A 10,193-nucleotide genomic window follows, 5' to 3' on the forward strand; every position below is an offset into this window, starting at 1 on the left:
CTTGGTGAATTTTTTATTGAACTGCAGCCATATGATATAAGGTTCTACCGAGATATGAGTTCAACTTTGACAAAAATTTTAAACAATGTTAAACAATTTACGATTGTACTAGTAATTTAATACAAATTATTGATAACAAAATAATGAAGTTTTTGCTGTTGTATTATTAAAATAGTGCCACATAAAGATACATTAGGTGGTAGACCTTAGTAAAATGAGCGGGTTGTAGAAAACGTGTCACAAAACCTATATAGGGGTGGTGAGGTCGGGCAGGCATGTCATATGAGAAAAATTTCACAAGTGAAATATATATGTCTATGTATATGGAGTGTAATGCCGGCATAAGTCATATATAAATAATATATGAAAATAATCATATAGAAGGCAATATGATTAAAAAAGTTAAAAAATAATGAAGTTTTACTGTTGCATTATTAAATTAGTGCAACATAAAGATACATTAGGTGATATACTTAGTAAAATGAGCTGGTTGTAGAAAACGTGTCACAAAACCTATATAGGGGTGGTGATGTCGAGCAGGCATGTCATATGAGAAAAATTTCACAAGTGAAATATATATGACTATGTATATGGAGTGAGTCTTGCCGGCATAAGTCATATATAAATAATATATGAAAATAATCATATAGAAGGCAATATGATTAAAAAAGTTAAAAATAATGAAGTTTTACTGTTGTATTATTTAAATTAGTGCAACAAAAAGATACGTTAGATGGTAATACTAAATAAAATAAGAGCATTGTAGAAAACGTGTCACAAAACCTATATAGGGGTGGTGAGGTCGGGCAGGCATGTCATATGAGAAAAATTTCACAAGTGAAATATATATGACTATTTATATGGAGTGTCATGCCGGCATAAGTCATATATAAATAATATATGAAAATAATCATATAGAAGGCAATATGATTAAAAAAGTTAAAAATAATGAAGTTTTACTGTTGCATTATTAAATTAGTGCAACAACATAAAGATACATTAGGTGGTATACCTTAGTAAAATGAGCTGGTTGTAGAAAACGTGTCACAAAACCTATATAGGGGTGGTGATGTCGAGCAGGCATGTCATATGAGAAAAATTTCACAAGTGAAATATATATGACTATGTATATGGAGTGAGTCTTGCCGGCATAAGTCATATATATAAATAATATATGAAAATAATCATATAGAAGGCAATATGATTAAAAAAGTTAAAAATAATGAAGTTTTACTGTTGTATTATTAAATTAGTGCAACAAAAAGATACGTTAGATGGTAATACTAAATAAAATAAGAGCATTGTAGAAAACGTGTCACAAAACCTATATAGGGGTGGTGAGGTCGGGCAGGCATGTCATATGAGAAAAATTTCACAAGTGAAATATATATGACTATTTATATGGAGTGTCATGCCGGCATAAGTCATATATAAATAATATATGAAAATAATCATATAGAAGGCAATATGATTAAAAAAGTTAAAAATAATGAAGTTTTACTGTTGCATTATTAAATTAGTGCAACATAAAGATACATTAGGTGGTATACCTTAGTAAAATGAGCTGGTTGTAGAAAACGTGTCACAAAAACCTATATAGGGGTGGTGATGTCGAGCAGGCATGTCATATGAGAAAAATTTCACAAGTGAAATATATATGACTATGTATATGGAGTGAGTCTTGCCGGCATAAGTCATATATAAATAATATATGAAAAAATAATCATATAGAAGGCAATATGATTTAAAAAAGTTAAAAATAATGAAGTTTTACTGTTGTATTATTAAATTAGTGCAACAAAAAGATACGTTAGATGGTAATACTAAATAAAATAAGAGCATTGTAGAAAACGTGTCACAAAACCTATATAGGGGTGGTGAGGTCGGGCAGGCATGTCATATGAGAAAAATTTCACAAGTGAAATATATATGACTATTATATGGAGTGAGTGTCATGCCGGCATAAGTCATATATAAATAATATATGAAAATAATCATATAGAAGGCAATATGATTAAAAAAGTTAAAAATAATGAAGTTTTTACTGTTGCATTATTAAATTAGTGCAACATAAAGATACATTAGGTGGTATACCTTAGTAAAATGAGCTGGTTGTAGAAAACGTGTCACAAAACCTATATAGGGGTGGTGATGTCGAGCAGGCATGTCATATGAGAAAAATTTCACAAGTGAAATATATATGACTATGTATATGGAGTGAGTCTTGCCGGCATAAGTCATATATAAATAATATATGAAAATAATCATATAGAAGGCAATATGATTAAAAAGTTAAAAATAATGAAGTTTTACTGTTGCATTATTAAATTAGTGCAACATAAAGATACATTAGGTGGTATACCTTAGTAAAATGAGCTGGTTGTAGAAAACGTGTCACAAAACCTATATAGGGGTGGTGATGTCGAGCAGGCATGTCATATGAGAAAAATTTCACAAGTGAAATATATATGACTATGTATATGGAGTGAGTCTTGCCGGCATAAGTCATATATAAATAATATATGAAAATAATCATATAGAAGGCAATATGATTAAAAAAGTTAAAAAATAATGAAGTTTTACTGTTGTATTATTAAATTAGTGCAACAAAAAGATACGTTAGATGGTAATACTAAATAAAATAAGAGCATTGTAGAAAACGTGTGTCACAAAACCTATACATGGTGGCAGTGTGTGCTCATCACGTATATATGTATTGGATGCATATATTTCAGTTTGCATATTAAGTAATAATTATGTTATTATTAATTAATTATTAGTCTCATCCGATATAAAAATTGATACTATTATATGGTTATATAATTATTACTACTATTATATAAGCATATAATGTATTAAATGTCTTTTTCAAAAGAAGACGGTGTTTCGTAGCTAAAGAATTAATATATTTTGTGAATAATTGAAAAATCCTCTAGGACACTATTGTGGACGGAGGTTTTTACTAATATATAATATTGTCTACACGTAAATGCAGAATTAGATAAAATTATCAATTTGTCATCAAAATAAAATAATTTTTTATTCAATTAATTGAATTTAAATTATAAATATGCATGTGTGATATAATATATATTTAGTAAGTTGAAATAAAATGATATTTTTGAACGATTATATGCATATATATTTTATATATAAGTATATATTTTATATAAACAATTGTGAATTATAACTAGCGAACGTGAATGCCATCTAATTATGGCCACATTCGTATAGTACATGTCAAGTATAACATATATATATATACAATTATTGAATATTATCGTTTGTTATTCAAAAATATTTGTGAGTTGTCATGTATTTTACATATTTGAAGATTTATGTAATTATATTTTAAATATATTTACATAATGAAATGAACATTATTCTGGTTGATCCTGCCAGTAGTTATATGCTTGTCTCAAAGATTAAGCCATGCATGTCTAAGTACACACGAATTAATAGTGAAACCGCAAAAGGCTCATCATTATATCAGTTATGGTTCCTTAGATCGTTAACAGTTACTTGGATAACTGTGGTAATTCTAGAGCTAATACATGCAATTAAAACACGGACCTTCTGGAACGTGTGCTTTTATTAGGCTAAAACCAAGCGATCGCAAGATCGTTACACTGGTTGAACTCTAGATAACATGCAGATCGTATGGTCTCGTACCGACGACAGATCTTTCAAATGTCTGCCCTATCAACTTTTGATGGTAGTATCTAGGACTACCATGGTTGCAACGGGTAACGGGGAATCAGGGTTCGATTCCGGAGAGGGAGCCTGAGAAACGGCTACCACATCTAAGGAAGGCAGCAGGCGCGTAAATTACCCACTCCCAGCTCGGGGAGGTAGTGACGAAAAATAACAATACAGGACTCATATCCGAGGCCCTGTAATTGGAATGAGTACACTTTAAATCCTTTAACAAGGACCTATTGGAGGGCAAGTCTGGTGCCAGCAGCCGCGGTAATTCCAGCTCCAATAGCGTATATTAAAGTTGTTGCGGTTAAAACGTTCGTAGTTGAACTTGTGCTTCATACGGGTAGTGCAACTTACAATTGTAGTTAGTACTATACCTTTATGTATGTAAGCGTATTACCGGTGGAGTTCTTATATATAATTAGGTACTTGTACTTTTTTATATGTTCCTCCTATTTAAAAACCTGCATTAGTGCTCTTCATCGAGTGTTATTGTGGGCCGGTACAATTACTTTGAACAAATTAGAGTGCTTAAAGCAGGCTTCAAATGCCTGAATATTCTGTGCATGGGATAATGAAATAAGACCTCTGTTCTGCTTTCATTGGTTTTCAGATCAAGAGGTAATGATTAATAGAAGCAGTTTGGGGGCATTAGTATTACGACGCGAGAGGTGAAATTCTTGGACCGTCGTAAGACTAACTTAAGCGAAAGCATTTGCCAAAGATGTTTTCATTAATCAAGAACGAAAGTTAGAGGTTCGAAGGCGATCAGATACCGCCCTAGTTCTAACCATAAACGATGCCAGCTAGCAATTGGGTGTAGCTACTTTTATGGCTCTCTCAGTCGCTTCCCGGGAAACCAAAGCTTTTGGGCTCCGGGGGAAGTATGGTTGCAAAGCTGAAACTTAAAGGAATTGACGGAAGGGCACCACCAGGAGTGGAGCCTGCGGCTTAATTTGACTCAACACGGGAAAACTTACCAGGTCCGAACATAAGTGTGTAAGACAGATTGATAGCTCTTTCTCGAATCTATGGGTGGTGGTGCATGGCCGTTCTTAGTTCGTGGAGTGATTTGTCTGGTTAATTCCGATAACGAACGAGACTCAAATATATTAAATAGATATCTTCAGGATTATGGTGTTGAAGCTTATATAGCCTTCATTCATGGTGGCAGTAAAATGTTTATTGTGTTTGAATGTGTTTATATAAGTGGAGCCGTACCTGTTGGTTTGTCCCATTATAAGGACACTAGCTTCTTAAATGGACAAATTGCGTCTAGCAATAATGAGATTGAGCAATAACAGGTCTGTGATGCCCTTAGATGTCCTGGGCTGCACGCGCGCTACAATGAAAGTATCAACGTGTATTTCCTAGACCGAGAGGTCCGGGTAAACCGCTGAACCACTTTCATGCTTGGGATTGTGAACTGAAACTGTTCACATGAACTTGGAATTCCCAGTAAGTGTGAGTCATTAACTCGCATTGATTACGTCCCTGCCCTTTGTGCACACCGCCCGTCGCTACTACCGATTGAATTATTTAGTGAGGTCTCCGGGACGTGATCACTGTGACGCCTTGTGTGTTGCGGTTGTTTCGCAAAAGTTGACCGAACTTGATTATTTAGAGGAAGTAAAAGTCGTAACAAGGTTTCCGTAGGTGAACCTGCGGAAGGATCATTATTGTTTTAATGCATCTAACCGTTAATAAATTAAATTTTGTTTTTCTCTTTTAGGGAATTGCAATATTTAATAAATTATGTAACTAATAAATATAAATATTTTATTCAATCATATGAGATACAATTATGCAACATATAATAATTTAAATTAGCTAAAAACCGTTTGTCATGTATTATTATTATTATATACTGTATTAAGAGTGTTTTATGTGTTTTGGATAAAATAAAAAACTGCGTGTATATGTACCATAATATACATGCGTTGCAAAATGTATTGTGCATATTCCAGTGCGCATACATTGGTTCGCAACACCTAAAGAAAAACAATGTTGTACCTGTTTGCAGGTTAACGCTTTACATATGTTGATCATAATAAATAAATTTAGCTAAAAATATACTTGTCATATATCTTATTATTATCGATTATGTAAAACTAAGACATTTCGCAACATTTATTTAGGTATAAAAAAAAAAATTTTATTGAAGGAATTGATATATGCCAGTAAAATGGTGTATTTTTAATTTCTTTCAATAAAAATATTCTTGACGTAATGAAATAAAAAAAAAATTGTATCACTCTAAGCGGTGGATCACTCGGCTCATGGGTCGATGAAGAACGCAGCAAACTGTGCGTCATCGTGTGAACTGCAGGACACATGAACATCGACATTTTGAACGCATATCGCAGTCCATGCTGTTATGTACTTTAATTAATTTTTTAGTGCTGCTTGGACTACATATGGTTGAGGGTTGTAAGACTATGCTAAATAAGTTGTTTAAAATTTTTCGGAATTTTAAGCACATTGTATATTATTGGATAATATAAGTGTGAATCTAAAAAGTTCTCGCTTAAGATATTCATAATATGAATTAATAAATGAAAATACTAAAACTCTGTTGCATGAGAAATTTGAAGAATTATATGTTCTTTATTCATTTCAAATAATATTGAGGAATGTCTAGCATAAAATATATTATTTTATAAACTAGAATTGCCTCTTATTAACGAATATGGTATAAAGAATAATTTTGTGAATATTATGGACCTTCAAGAAAAAAATAGTATATTTCAAAATAGGCAGAGAATTGTCTATAAGTGTAATTAAACAACCTCAACTCATATGGGACTACCCCCTGAATTTAAGCATATTAATTAGGGGAGGAAAAGAAACTAACAAGGATTTTCTTAGTAGCGGCGAGCGAAAAGAAATCAGTTCAGCACTAAGTCACTTTGTCTATATGGCAAATGTGAGATGCAGTGTATGGAACGTCAATATTCTAGTATGAGAAATTAACGATTTAAGTCCTTCTTAAATGAGGCCATTTACCCATAGAGGGTGCCAGGCCCGTATAACGTTAATGATTATTAGATGATGTTTCCAAAGAGTCGTGTTGCTTGATAGTGCAGCACTAAGTGGGTGGTAAACTCCATCTAAAACTAAATATAACCATGAGACCGATAGTAAACAAGTACCGTGAGGGAAAGTTGAAAAGAACTCTGAATAGAGAGTTAAATAGTACGTGAAACTGCTTAGAGGTTAAGCCCGATGAACCTGAATATCCGTTATGGAAAATTCATCATTAGAATTGTAATATTTAATCAATATTATAACGATAGTGTGCATTTTTTCCATATAAGGACATTGTAATCTATTAGCATGTATGGAATTTATCAAACAATTTTGATAAGAGTTTATTTAAATTAGAGTGCTTGCATTTTAACATAAAATAAATTTCAAAAAATTTGATAAAGTGCTGATAGATTATATGAGTACAGTGCGTTAATTTTTCGGAATTATATAATGGCATGATTATCATTGATTTTTATGTTTATTATAAGCACTTGTATGATTAACAATGCGAAAGATTCAGGATACCTTCGGGACCCGTCTTGAAACACGGACCAAGGAGTCTAACATATGTGCAAGTTATTGGGATATAAACCTAATAGCGTAATTAACTTGACTATTATTGGGATTAGTTTTTTAACTATTTATAGTTGATTAACGCAATCCCGGGGCGTTCTATATAGTTATGTATAATAATATTTATATTATTTATGCCTCTAACTGGAACGTACCTTGAGCATATATGCTGTGACCCGAAAGATGGTGAACTATACTTGATCAGGTTGAAGTCAGGGGAAACCCTGATGGAAGACCGAAACAGTTCTGACGTGCAAATCGATTGTCAGAATTGAGTATAGGGGCGAAAGACCAATCGAACCATCTAGTAGCTGGTTCCTTCCGAAGTTTCCCTCAGGATAGCTGGTGCATTTAACTGTTGTATAAAATAATCTTATCTGGTAAAGCGAATGATTAGAGGCCTTAGGGTCGAAACGATCTTAACCTATTCTCAAACTTTAAATGGGTAAGAACCTTAACTTTCTTGATATGAAGTTTAAGGTTATGATATAATGTGCCCAGTGGGCCACTTTTGGTAAGCAGAACTGGCGCTGTGGGATGAACCAAACGTAATGTTACGGTGCCCAAATTAACAACTCATTCAGAAACCATGAAAGGCGTTGGTTGCTTAAAACAGCAGGACGGTGATCATGGAAGTCGAAATCCGCTAAGGAGTGTGTAACAACTCACCTGCCGAAGCAACTAGCCCTTAAAATGGATGGCGCTTAAGTTGTATACCTATACATTACCGCTAAAGTAGATGATTTATATTACTTGTAATATAAATTTTGAAACTTTAGTGAGTAGGAAGGTACAATGGTGTGCTTAGAAGTGTTTGGCGTAAGCCTGCATGGAGCCGTCATTGGTACAGATCTTGGTGGTAGTAGCAAATAATCGAATGAGACCTTGGAGGACTGAAGTGGAGAAGGGTTTCGTGTGAACAGTGGTTGATCACGAGTTAGTCGGTCCTAAGTTCAAGGCGAAAGCCGAAAATTTTCAAGTAAAAAAAAGTAACTAAAATTTATATTTTGTCATAATTAAAAAACTTGAATAATTTTGAACGAAAGGGAATACGGTTCCAATTCCGTAACCTGTTGAGTATCCGTTTGTTATTAAATATGGGCCTCGTGCTCATCCTGGCAACAGGAACGACCATAAAGAAGCCGTCGAGAGATATCGGAAGAGTTTTCTTTTCTGTTTTATAGCCGTACTACCATGGAAGTCTTTCGCAGAGAGATATGGTAGATGGGCTAGAAGAGCATGACATATACTGTTGTGTCGATATTTTCTCCTCGGACCTTGAAAATTTATGGTGGGGACACGCAAACTTCTCAACAGGCCGTACCAATATCCGCAGCTGGTCTCCAAGGTGAAGAGTCTCTAGTCGATAGAATAATGTAGGTAAGGGAAGTCGGCAAATTAGATCCGTAACTTCGGGATAAGGATTGGCTCTGAAGATTGAGATAGTCGGGCTTGATTGGGAAACAATAACATGGTTTATGTGCTCGTTCTGGGTAAATAGAGTTTCTATCATTTATGGTAGTTTCTTGTTCCCCGGATAGTTTAGTTACGTAGCCAATTGTGGAACTTTCTTGCTAAAATTTTTAAGAATACTAGTTGGGCAACCAGCTAGTTCTTTTAAATTATAACGATTATCAATTAACAATCAATTCAGAACTGGCACGGACTTGGGGAATCCGACTGTCTAATTAAAACAAAGCATTGTGATGGCCCTAGCGGGTGTTGACACAATGTGATTTCTGCCCAGTGCTCTGAATGTCAAAGTGAAGAAATTCAAGTAAGCGCGGGTCAACGGCGGGAGTAACTATGACTCTCTTAAGGTAGCCAAATGCCTCGTCATCTAATTAGTGACGCGCATGAATGGATTAACGAGATTCCTACTGTCCCTATCTACTCAGTTGCGAACGAACTTCCGAAGTGAGCAGACGTGCGTCCCGTGCGCTCCGTACGAAAATCGCGTAACACGATAAAAACAGTGCCGACAAAGACGGAATTTAGTGTGTCCCGTGCGGGAACCTAAACGCAATAATTTGGATAGAAAATAGTGACAGTGACACTTAGATTTTCCGAGAAATTTAATTTCTTTTGTGGAAAATTAATACCACGTGCGTGAAAAGTTCTAGTTCTAGTTCTAGTTCTAGTTCTAGTCCTAGTTCTTTCAGTGAATAGCAATAAAAGAAGAAGAAGAAAATAAGAAAGTTGAGAAAAGCTCACAGTTTTTGTCACGGACAAAAGCTTGTTAATTTGGACCTTACACTGAGTACACTGCTTGCCACAAGTGTACTGGTTGCACTGCTTGGGTTTTACTGCTTGCAGTATTTCTTCTGCGGTTGTTGTGATGAACAATAAAATGCGCGGAATGTCGAGTGTGTGTAGCGAGTCTGAAATGTCCATTTCAGAGGATCGCCCAAAAGTGAAAGAGAAAAGGAGCAGACGGGCGCGGAATAGGGCTGTATCGTCGCCCATCTTGGTTGCGAGCGACGATGCCTCCTCTGCCAAGCGGCTGGCTGTCTCCTTCATTGGAGCCAACGCCGATGGAGCAGCCGTCAACGATGTCGCCACTGGATCCGCCGCTGGAGCCGCCGCTGGAACCGCTGCTGGAACCGCCGCTGGAGTCGCCGATGGAGTTGCTGCTGCTACTGCCGCCCCTGCACCCGCTACGGTGGAGGCTATCGCCCGAATGAGCGGGCCTGCCTGTCCAGCTCCTGCTGGTAATTTTGTTGCTGCCAGTGTGGTGAAGGAAGGGTCTGATGCCGTATTGGCTCAGCTGGCGGGTGTAGACCAGACGGTGAGGTCCGCTGTGCTGCGCGCTGGAATGGCGCCGGAAGCGGCCATCGCCGTTTTGGAGGCAACTGCCCGGCTTGGCGAGCTGGTGACCGCGCTAGTTG

The 10,193-nt window shown here is 35.7% G+C and overlaps 1 long non-coding RNA gene, 2 other non-coding genes and 1 pseudogene across 3 annotated transcripts; all 4 read left to right on the forward strand.

Moving 5' to 3' along the window:
- The first annotated feature begins 414 nt into the window (after positions 1 to 414).
- Positions 415 to 1,586, forward strand: LOC127566249 (uncharacterized). The gene is made up of 3 exons (XR_007955516.1): positions 415 to 464; positions 1,004 to 1,071; positions 1,343 to 1,586. It is a non-coding gene; the product is annotated as an uncharacterized LOC127566249 (long non-coding RNA).
- A 1,796-nt stretch (positions 1,587 to 3,382) lies between these two features.
- LOC117577114 (small subunit ribosomal RNA) lies at positions 3,383 to 5,381 on the forward strand. Its single transcript, XR_004573028.1, has one exon. It is a non-coding gene; the product is annotated as a small subunit ribosomal RNA (ribosomal RNA).
- Positions 5,382 to 5,954: 573 nt separating this feature from the next.
- LOC117577195 (5.8S ribosomal RNA) lies at positions 5,955 to 6,133 on the forward strand. The gene has a single exon (XR_004573079.1). It is a non-coding gene; the product is annotated as a 5.8S ribosomal RNA (ribosomal RNA).
- A 354-nt stretch (positions 6,134 to 6,487) lies between these two features.
- On the forward strand, positions 6,488 to 9,252 carry LOC117577175 (large subunit ribosomal RNA; annotated as a pseudogene).
- Positions 9,253 to 10,193: the final 941 nt, after the last annotated feature.

Source organism: Drosophila albomicans, unplaced genomic scaffold, assembly GCF_009650485.2.
Source record: "Drosophila albomicans strain 15112-1751.03 unplaced genomic scaffold, ASM965048v2 utg000064l_pilon, whole genome shotgun sequence".
Taxonomy (NCBI): domain Eukaryota; kingdom Metazoa; phylum Arthropoda; class Insecta; order Diptera; family Drosophilidae; genus Drosophila; species Drosophila albomicans.